General features: G+C 39.5%; 1 protein-coding gene and 1 long non-coding RNA gene across 6 annotated transcripts in view; one reads left to right on the top strand and one right to left on the bottom strand.

Annotated features, from left to right (window-relative positions):
* Positions 1–10,000, top strand: part of grid1a (glutamate receptor, ionotropic, delta 1a) — a 655,667-nt gene that overhangs the window by 1,464 nt on the left and 644,203 nt on the right. The gene's annotated exons all lie outside the window — the stretch shown is intronic.
* On the bottom strand, positions 3,292–6,996 carry LOC134441798 (uncharacterized). Of its 2 annotated transcripts, XR_010033202.1 has the most exons (4): positions 6,782–6,996; positions 6,322–6,483; positions 5,794–5,846; positions 3,292–3,444 (listed from the first exon to the last, which is right to left on the bottom strand). It is a non-coding gene; the product is annotated as an uncharacterized LOC134441798 (long non-coding RNA). The 2 variants fall into 2 exon arrangements; XR_010033201.1 differs by lacking the exon at positions 6,782–6,996 and having other exon boundaries at positions 6,322–6,581.

The raw sequence follows: 10,000 nt of genomic DNA, 5'->3' as shown, positions 1-10,000 counted from the left end.
TCAAAGCTGCTACCATCATACCCGTGCCAAAAAAATCATCACCATCATGCTTCAATGACTACCGTCCTGTAGCACTGACGCCCATAATCATGAAGTGCTTCGAGCGGCTAGTCCTGTCACACATCAAAGCCACCCTACCCCCCAACCTGGACCCCTACCAGTTCGCATACCGAGCCAAGCGATCCACGGAGGATGCAATTTGCTCTGCCCTCCATTCAGCCCTCACCTACTTGGACAATAAAGACTCATATGTGAGAATGCTGTTCATTGACTTCAGTTCAGCATTCAATACCATAATACCACAACAACTCATCAGAAAACTGGACAAACTAGGTTTCAGCACCTCCCTCTGCAACTGGCTGCTGGACTTCCTGATGCAAAGACCACAAGCAGTACGGGTAGGGAATAACACCTCAAGCACCCTGACCCTGAGCACGGGGGCTCCGCAAGGTTGTGTTCTCAGCCCCCTGCTGTTCACGCTGCTGACACACGACTGCACAACGACCCACAGCACTAACCATCTAGTGAAGTTTGCGGATGATACAACACTGGTGGGCCTCATCACCAAGGGCGATGAGACTCACTACAGAGAAGAAGTAGACCTGCTGGCCACATGGTGCAAAGACAACAACCTCCTGCTGAATGTCAACAAGACCAAGGAGATTGTTATCAACTTTCAGAGGGTCCAAAAACAACTGCCAACACTGACCATCGACGGCGATGCTGTGGAGAGAGTGAGCAGCACCAAGTTCCTTGGAGTGCACATCAGCGACGACCTCTCTTGGACCACCAACACTACATCACTGGCGAAAAAGGCCCATCAGCGTCTCTACTTCTTGCGCAAACTAAAGAAGGCAAGTGCTACACCCTCCATCATGACAACATTCTACAGAGGAACCATAGAGAGCGTAGTGTCCAGCTGCATCACAGTGTGGGGAGGAAGCTGCACGGAGAAAAACAGGAAGACACTCCAGCGTGTTGTGNAGGTAGCACTTTACAATAACCTTCCGCTATAAACAGTTAATAAACAGTTAGCAAACAGTTAGCAAACAGTTAACTATTAGTTAACTAAAGGTTTACTATACATTTATAGGTGTATACTAAACACTTACAAAGTTTTAAAATATATTTATTAGTCCTTCTGTAACACTTAATAGAACATAATTATAAGTTACTTAATATATTATTAAAAATACTTTTATGATTAATTAACTAACATATCAACAGTAACTTAAGCATAACAAGTGACTTATAAACTGTTAACTAATTATTACTTAATATATTATAATTATTAGTTGTAGTTTACAATTTATAGTTCAATATTAACTAAGTACTTATTATTTAATCATTAATACATTGTAATTAAATGTTTTTTAAGTGTTAATATTAACTAAAACTATTGTTAATTACTTATAAATCATTTAATAATAATTATGTATAGTATTTATTAATGTATTACTGATGTTTAAAATTCAGTATGGGGAACCTTATGGTGAAGTTGGTTGAGCTTTATTAATGTATAACTAATGTTTAAAATTCTGCATTGAGAACCTTATTGTGAAGTTGGTTGAGCTTTACTAATGTTTTACTAATGTTTAAAATCCAGTATGGGGAACCTTATGGTGAAGTTGGTTGAGTTTTATTAATGTATAACTAATGTTTAAAATTCTGCATGGAGAACCTTATTGTGAAGTTGGTTGAGCTTTACTAATGTTTTACTAATGTTTAAAATTCAGTATGGGGAACCTTATGGTGAAGTTGGTTGAGCTTAATTAATATATAACTAATGTTTAAAATTAAGTATGGGGAACCTTATGGTGAAGTTGGTTGAGCTTAATTAATATATAACTAATGTTTAAAATTCAGTATGGGGAACCTTATGGTGAAGTTGGTTGAGCTTAATTAATATATAACTAATATTTAACATTCAGAATGGGGAACCTTATGGTGAAGTTGGTTGAGATTAGTTAATATGTAACATTAAAGTGATACTGTCCCATTTTTGGACATAAGCTCATATTACACCTCCCCTTGAGTCAAGTTATTGAGTTTTACCTTTCCCTTATTTTTTGTTTTACCTGTACTTCTTGTCGTTCTCTGAGTACGGCAGTGCAATTTTTATCTCCAAGCTAGCAGTTAACATTGAGTTCTGAGACCAGCTAGCCGCCAGCTGGTCTCATAGGACTCAATGTTAACTGCTAGCATGGAGGTAAAATTTGCACTGCCATACTAGAACGGTTGAACATACAGGAGGAGAAAGGTAAAACTCAATAATTTAACTCAAGGGGATGTGTAATATGAGCCTATTTCCAGAAATTGGACAGTATCACTAGAAATGATCACAGTACAAATGATTTTCAATTGGTCTCAAGAAATACATTTTCACACTGTTAGAAACAGAGAAGAGAATTATCAATGATGTTAAACTGTTGTTACCCACTACTGAGTATGGTACACGTCAATGGTAGGCCAGGATCAATGGGCTACAGAATGTGACACTAGGCTTTGGGTAGAGTGAAAAAGATACCAATTAAAAGACAACATACAATATGTTTCTACAACATTTTCACCATTTATATTAGAGCATGTCAAATCAAAAACCCCAGCACGCTACAAAACAGAGAACTTGCCAGGGTCACAACACACATTTCCCAGATCAAATTCCCTTACAATACAAAAATAATTTCTAACATAAAAATGTAGCCTTAACACAAAACATTAAGTTTCTGTCCTTTTATGTCCTTATTAGATCCACAGAGGCGAGCGCAAGCCGACAAGAGCAGTAATTCAAGAGAGTTGGCTGCTTCACTCCAAAAATGTCCTTTGGAGGATTAAAGTGACGTCCCGTGAATTGAAACAGTCCAAAACAAAAAGGAAAGGATATCGAAAGCAAAATGAACGGGGAAAACCATAATGTTCGTGTCAAATGTCCATCTTGCATAAATAATAATAATTATTATTATTTATTTATCATTATAAATAATCATGTATCCATAGAAAATATTGTATGCAACCCTAATGAAGAATGACATTCTTATATACAAACATAGGATATAGGGAAAAATAATAAAATGGGCATTAACAAAATGAAATAAAAACATCACAAGTAAGAGATTGAAAAGTTTAAATATTTACAATTACCCCCCCCCCCCAAAAAAAAGGTTTGAACATTTCAAAAAAAAATTTGAATTGTCCTTTAAATCCTCAAGAGACGATGTAGAGAGTTCCTTTAAGTTGTTCAAAAAGAAAAATAGCTCCTTTCAAGCAGTTCAGTTCAAGGCGTTTAAGTCAGTCATAGTCAGTGATGTGACACGAGCAGGCCACAATCCTACCAAATATGCCATGCGCAATGTAGAACAGGATCACATTCGAATGAGTGGGTGGCTCGCCATCTAGTAGTCGACGAATCCTCAGCAGAATCCAGATCCAGCTCAAAAACTTCACCTATGTGAACATACAGTGAGTCCAATATGTATTTGATCCCTTGCTGATTTTGCCCGTTTGCCCACTAATAAAGACATGATCAGTCTATAAATTTATGATAATATGTATTCAAACATGGAGAGACAGAATATCAAAAAGAAATTCCAGAAAATAACTTAAAATAATATATTTTAATTTATTTGTATTTAATTTAGGGTAATAAGTATTTGACCCCTCTAGCTAAAGAAGATAAAGTGCTTTGTGGCAAAGTCCTAGTTTTCTAGCACTGAGGTTAGATGCTTCTTTTAGTTAATGACAATGTTTGTGCATATAGTAGAAACTATTTTTGCCCATTTTTCTTTGCACATTATCTCTAAAACATTCATGGTTTGTGGCTGTAGCTTGGCAAATGGGAGGTTCAGTTCTCTCCATAGAATTACTATAGGGTTAATATTTGGAGACTGTTTAGGCCACTTCACGACTTTAATATGCTTCTTATTGAGCCACTCCTTCGTTGCTTTGACTGTATGTTGTGTATTATTGTCATGTTGGGAGATCCAAAAATGGCCCACCCTTCAGTGTAGTGGTGGAGGGAAGGACGTTTGCACTCAGGATTGCACATTACATGTCTCCCTCCATCCATTCATTGACTATGTGAAGTTGTCCTGTGCCTTGGCCAGACAAACACCCTCAAACCATAATGATACCACTTTCATGCATGATGGTGAGGAGGGTGTTCTTGGGATCATAGACAGCAGTACTCTTTCTCAAAACACATTGAATTGTGTTAATGCCAAACAGCTTGATTTTGGTTTCATCTGACTACAGCACCTCCTTATCATATCCTAGACCAGTCTGATGTTCATTGGCAAACCTCAGGTGGGACTGCGCAGGTTCCTTTTGAAGCAGAGGTACCATGTGTGCACTACAGGATTTTAAACCTCTGTGGCATTAAGTGCTACCAGTAGTTTTCTCAGTGATTTTGGTCCCAGTAGCTTTGATATCATTGCCTAGTTCATCCCGTACAGCTCTAGGGTGATTTATTTCTGTTCTCATGATTATCAAATCCCTACAAAAGGTCAAATCTTGTATAGAACCCCAGACAGGCTGATGGATAGTCATTTTGTATTCCTCACATTTTGGAAGAAATGCATCAACAGCTGGGTCATTAATACCCAGTCTCTTTCTTGTGACTTTGCAGCCCATTTAATCTTTGTTCAGGTCTAAAATCGTGTCCCTGATATCATTTGACCACTCTTTGGTCTTTCCCATGCTGGTGAGGTTGGAGTGTGACTGATTCACTCATACTATGGACTGATTCTGCTGATTCAATGTGTCTTTTATGCATGTTAGTATGTACAGGTGTCTTTAATTCAGATGACAAGTTGATCGGAAGTGCCCATCTGGTCTGTGGGCCCGGAACTGTAATCAGTTGGCAGGGGATCAAATACTTCTTTTGCTCGATGAAATGGAAATAAATTAATATATATTCTCTTCAGTTAATTTCTGGATTTTCTTTTTGATATTCTGTCTCTCCATATTAGAATACATATTATCATAACATTTATTGACTGATCATGTCTTTGTTAGTAGGCAAACCAACAAAATCAGCAAGGGATCAAATACATATTGGACTCACTGTATGTCATCAGTTAAGTTTGGTTTATTTGATAGGGACAGACACATCATGTAGCCTAGGCTGTAGAGCAGCATAACAGAAAAGCATCATAGCAGTTACAGCCGTAAGCTACACACCCAGGACAATGTTGAATTCCTATCAAATATCATCAGTTTAAACTTAAAGTTGTGCAAAATTTAAAATCAATCTTCTCAAAAGAAAAGCTATGCAAACTGCAAACCTGCAAACACTTTGTTCCTACTGCATTGCATACCATTCAGTTAAATAACCATTATCAAGTAAACAGGGTGAATACTATGAAATAACAACAGTGTACTGAAATTGAGGTAACCTTGCAATTATACACGGGCCCTCACAGTGTTCAACACAATGTTATGAGGAGGGGCAAGACACTGGCAGCCAAACATGTGAGATAAGTTTTTGACCGTCAGCGGTTTCCAACAATCAGAGGTGGAGTTGTGCACAGCTAGGTTCGCGCAGTCAGGTTATAAACAACATTTAGAACCCATGTATAGGCCTAGAGAATTACACCTTGCGCGCAATGGGTGCGTGATCACAGCATGTGAAATACAGTCTGCATACTCCGAACTCATTTCAACCAGCCAACATCAAACTTAAGTATTAACAAAACAAAATACAAATTGCAGGTTTCACCTGAAGTATTTGGCAGTGATAGACAATATAAGACTTAGGTTACAACAGTATGAGGAAAAATAGACAAGTTCCCTTACCAAGACGATTGAAACAGAAGAAATACTCGATGGAATACTCCATGGAATCCATACTGAAAAAGAAACACAAAGGACAGGAGAGTCATAACATACACAGGGCAGCCGTGGCCTAGTGGTGAGGCAGCCGTGGCCTAGTGGTAAGAGAGTTGGTCTTTCAATCTGGGGGTTGCAGGTTCGAATCCCTCTGACCGCTCCCTACATCTCCATGGCTGAAGTGCCCTTGAAAAGGCACCTAAACCCACATTACTCCAGGGACTGTAAACAATACCCTGACATATAATAACTAAGTCGCTTTGAATAAAATGAAAGTGTCAGCTAAGTGAAATGTAATGACATCACAGTTTGAAATCATTGGCTCATGACTCAGGAGTACATGATCAATGCAAACAAATATATCTCCAGCACATGCATTAAGTTTTTTGTCTAAAGTAAAATGTATTCCATGGCAAACTATTATCAGTTTTTTTTTTTTTTTGTAAAGAGGCTTGGTTAACACATGCCAGTTGAATTATGACTGAACAAACTAACCACGGTATGCGAATGATGATTCTCCTCTTTGGCTTCTCTGAAGTCCAGGCGAACAAAGTTGGCAGGCACAGCATCCTTTATTAGCGTTGTCATACCACGGGTGACCTTAACAAAGCATTGCTTCTCAACGTGCTCAGATCAAACCTCGGTCTCAGCGTTGATCTGTAACCATAAATACCAGCATGTATTTTAGTTCGTTAGCAAAACAACTTCATTTTGGCACAAGTATGCTACTGGTTCTGGTAACACATCTGGTAAGCCATCGGATCGCTTAACACAAAGTTGAAAGCATAATTTTGAAATAGCGATCTGGAAATACCATATAAATGTAGCGTTGTGTAATTACACATTCATATTTTTTTTTGATTAGGCTTCATTAGGCTGCATGAGTCATGACACGTTTGGCGAGCTAGCTTATTTGTGCTAGCTAATGCGTATTGGACATAATTATGCATCTTACCTTGAAATATGGACGAGGATCCCTCTTGATGTGATTAATTCATTCACGCCGAAGTGCCTGCTCTTTGGCGAAACGGTGGAAAGTCTGTCCACGGTAGGATTTGTTTCTCTTTGAGGACGTAGGACTACATTTGGGCACACAGCAGTGAGGCGCCAAACAGCTGGTGTGCAGCCGGGTGTACCCCTGAAGTGTACCCCTCAACGTCTTTAGAAAGTTCCGGGCGAATAATGCGAATTGAAACAAAACAAATACTCGATGAAAGGAAGCCTCTAGTCTTCAAACTTTACATCATTCACAGAGCTGGACGCTCCGTACTCCAAAAGGAAACTTAAACTTAATAAAAAAACGAAATATTTTCTTTTGATTGTTTCTAGCTCCAAAGAAAATTCGACTGGCTCGGCAGACGACAGAGTGAACGGCTCCAAGGGAAGCCACAGCCGGTTTCAAAATAAAAGAACCAAATAGTAATTGTCACAGTAAAATCAGCTGATTTATTTTATTTATTTCAATGACTTGAAAATAGAAGACAGTTCAGTGCAATAGAAACTTTAACTTAAAGGTGCAATTATATTTACCAATATAAAACGTAAGATTGTTTATGACTGAAAACTCAAAATTGGGAAGGTGCACTTTTTTGTATAATGTAATAAACATTAAAACCACTGCTAAAACAAAATATTTGGCCACCAGCCTTGAACCACAAGAGTACAACAGTAGGTGCCATCCCATTGCCAACTAGGCCCTCATAGGCCTATTTACACAAGAGGAGAAGAAAAAATAGAGAGGGAAAGAAGAGAATGATAATAGAATGGAGGAAGAAAGGAGAGATGGGTGAGGAGGAGTGAATGGCAGAGAGGAGTTGTTCTCTTTCTCTTGCGCACACAGTCTTCTCTCTGTCCACCCTCTTTCTGTCTCTCCCCTCCCCTCTCCTCTCCTCTCCTCTCCTCTTCTCTCCTCTCCTTTCCCCTCTCTCCTCTCCTCTCCTCTCCTCTCATCTCTTCTCCCCTCTCCTCTCTTCCCCTCCCTCTCCCCTCCCCCTTCCTCCTCTCCTCTCCTCTCCCCTCCCCTCCCCTCCCCTCCCCTCCCCTCTCCTCTCCTCTCCCCTACTCTCCACCTCCTCTCCTCTCCACTCTCGTCTTCTCTCCTCCCTCTACTCTCTCCTCTCCCCTCCTCTCCTCTCCTCTCCCCTCCTCTCCTCTCCTGTCCCCTCCTATCCTCTCCCCTCACGTCCTCTCATCTCCCATCCTCTCATCTCCTCTCCTCTCCTCTCCTCTCTCTCTCTCCCCTACCCTCCTCTCCTCTCTTCCCCTCTCCTCTCCTCTCCTCTCCCCTCTCCTCTCTTCTCCTATCCCCCCCCCTCTGCTCTCTTCTCCTGTCCTCTCCTCTTTTTTCCTCTTCCCTGTTCTCCTCTCATCTCCTCTCCTCTCCTCTCCTATCCCCTCCTCTCCTCTCCTCTTTTTTCCCCTGCCCTGTTCTCCTCCTCTCCTCTCCTCTCCTCCTTTATAATTTGTAAACTACAACTAGTAATTATAATATAGGCTATTAAGTAATAATTAGTTAACAGTTTATAAGTCACTTGTTATGCTTGAGTTACTGTTGATATGTTAATTAATTAATCATAAAAGTATTTTTAATAGTATATTAAGTAACTTATTATTATGTTCTATTAAGTGTTACGGAAGGACTAATACATATATTTTAAATGATTTATAAGTAATTAACAATAGTTTAGTTAATATTAACACTTAAAAATTATTTCATTACAATGTATTAATGATTAAATAATAAGTACTTAGTTAATATTGAACTATAAATTGTAAACTACAACTAATAATGATAATATATTAAGTAATAATTAGTTAACAGTTTATAAGTCACTTGTTATGCTTAAGTTACTGTTGATATGCCAATTAATTAATCATAAAAGTAGTTTTAATAATATATTAAGTAACTTATTATTATGTTCTATTAAGTGTTACGGAAGGACTACTAAATATATTTTTAAAACTTTGTAAGTGTTTAGTATACACCTATAAATGTATAGTAAACCTTTAGTTAACTAATAGTTAACTGTTTGCTAACTGTTTGCTAACTGTTTGTTAACTGTTTATAGCGGAAGGTTATTGTAAAGTGCTACCGTTGTGAACACAGCGAAGAAGATCATTGGAGACATTAAATGTCTGTATGAGCACTGTCTATGTCCATACTGTCTTAAGTCCATGTATAAGTACTGCCTATGTCTATACTGTCTATGTCCTTACCTAGATTAATCTATATCTGTATGGGAAAGCAAGAAATGTAATTTCAAATTCTTTGTATGACCAGTGCATGTAAAGAAATTGACAATAAAACCCACTTGACTTGACCTGATGACTCTGCACTATGCAAAACACACATCAGCCTCTACATCCTGTTGTACTGTCCCCCCCCCCACACACACACACACACACACAAACACTCTGCAAAACACACACCAGCTTTTATATCCGGTTGTACTGCTGACACCGTCCGCACACACACACACACACACACACACACACACACACACACACACACACACACACACACACACACACACACACACACACACACACACACACACACACACACACACACACACACACACACACACAGAGGATCCCACAGCACTCTGGTGGATTTGACGTTCAAGCTGGTGTGATGTAACAATAAGCAACACAGATGCACATCTGGACTGAGCTCATGATTTCATCGCGTTGGAAAAGACTCTACTCTGCCTCCACACCAAAACAGTTTGCAAAGCAAAGCAAAGATTTAGGTCACATTTCAAGCGTATTAGCGCCGTGTAATTAAACACGGGCCAAGTGAGAGGGGCGAGGTCCTTTTACTCCGTACTGTACGGGGCGCGATACTGAAATGCTGTGTCTGGATCTTTTTATTTTGCGCCGTCCACTGGATTGTTGCGATGTGATAGGTCGACGTGGGGGCAGAAATGAAAAGGTCCTGATATCATTATGCAATTATAGGGGGTGTCAGAGCCCCCCGGAGGACAGGGTGAAATATGGGGCGCAGAGCTGACACGCAAACAGTTAGCGTTTATATAATGACCACCACGCGCAATTAGCCCATCCAGCAGGACAGCGGCAGCAGTAGATAGAGAGAGAGAGAGAGAGAGAGAGAGAGAGAGAGAGAGAGAGAGAGAGAGAGAGAGAGAGAGAGAGAGAGAGAGAGAGAGAGAGA

The sequence above is a fragment of the Engraulis encrasicolus genome, chromosome 24 (assembly GCF_034702125.1).
Source record: "Engraulis encrasicolus isolate BLACKSEA-1 chromosome 24, IST_EnEncr_1.0, whole genome shotgun sequence".
Classification (NCBI taxonomy): Eukaryota; Metazoa; Chordata; class Actinopteri; order Clupeiformes; family Engraulidae; genus Engraulis; species Engraulis encrasicolus.
This window is presented reverse-complemented; position numbering and strand designations above follow the sequence as displayed.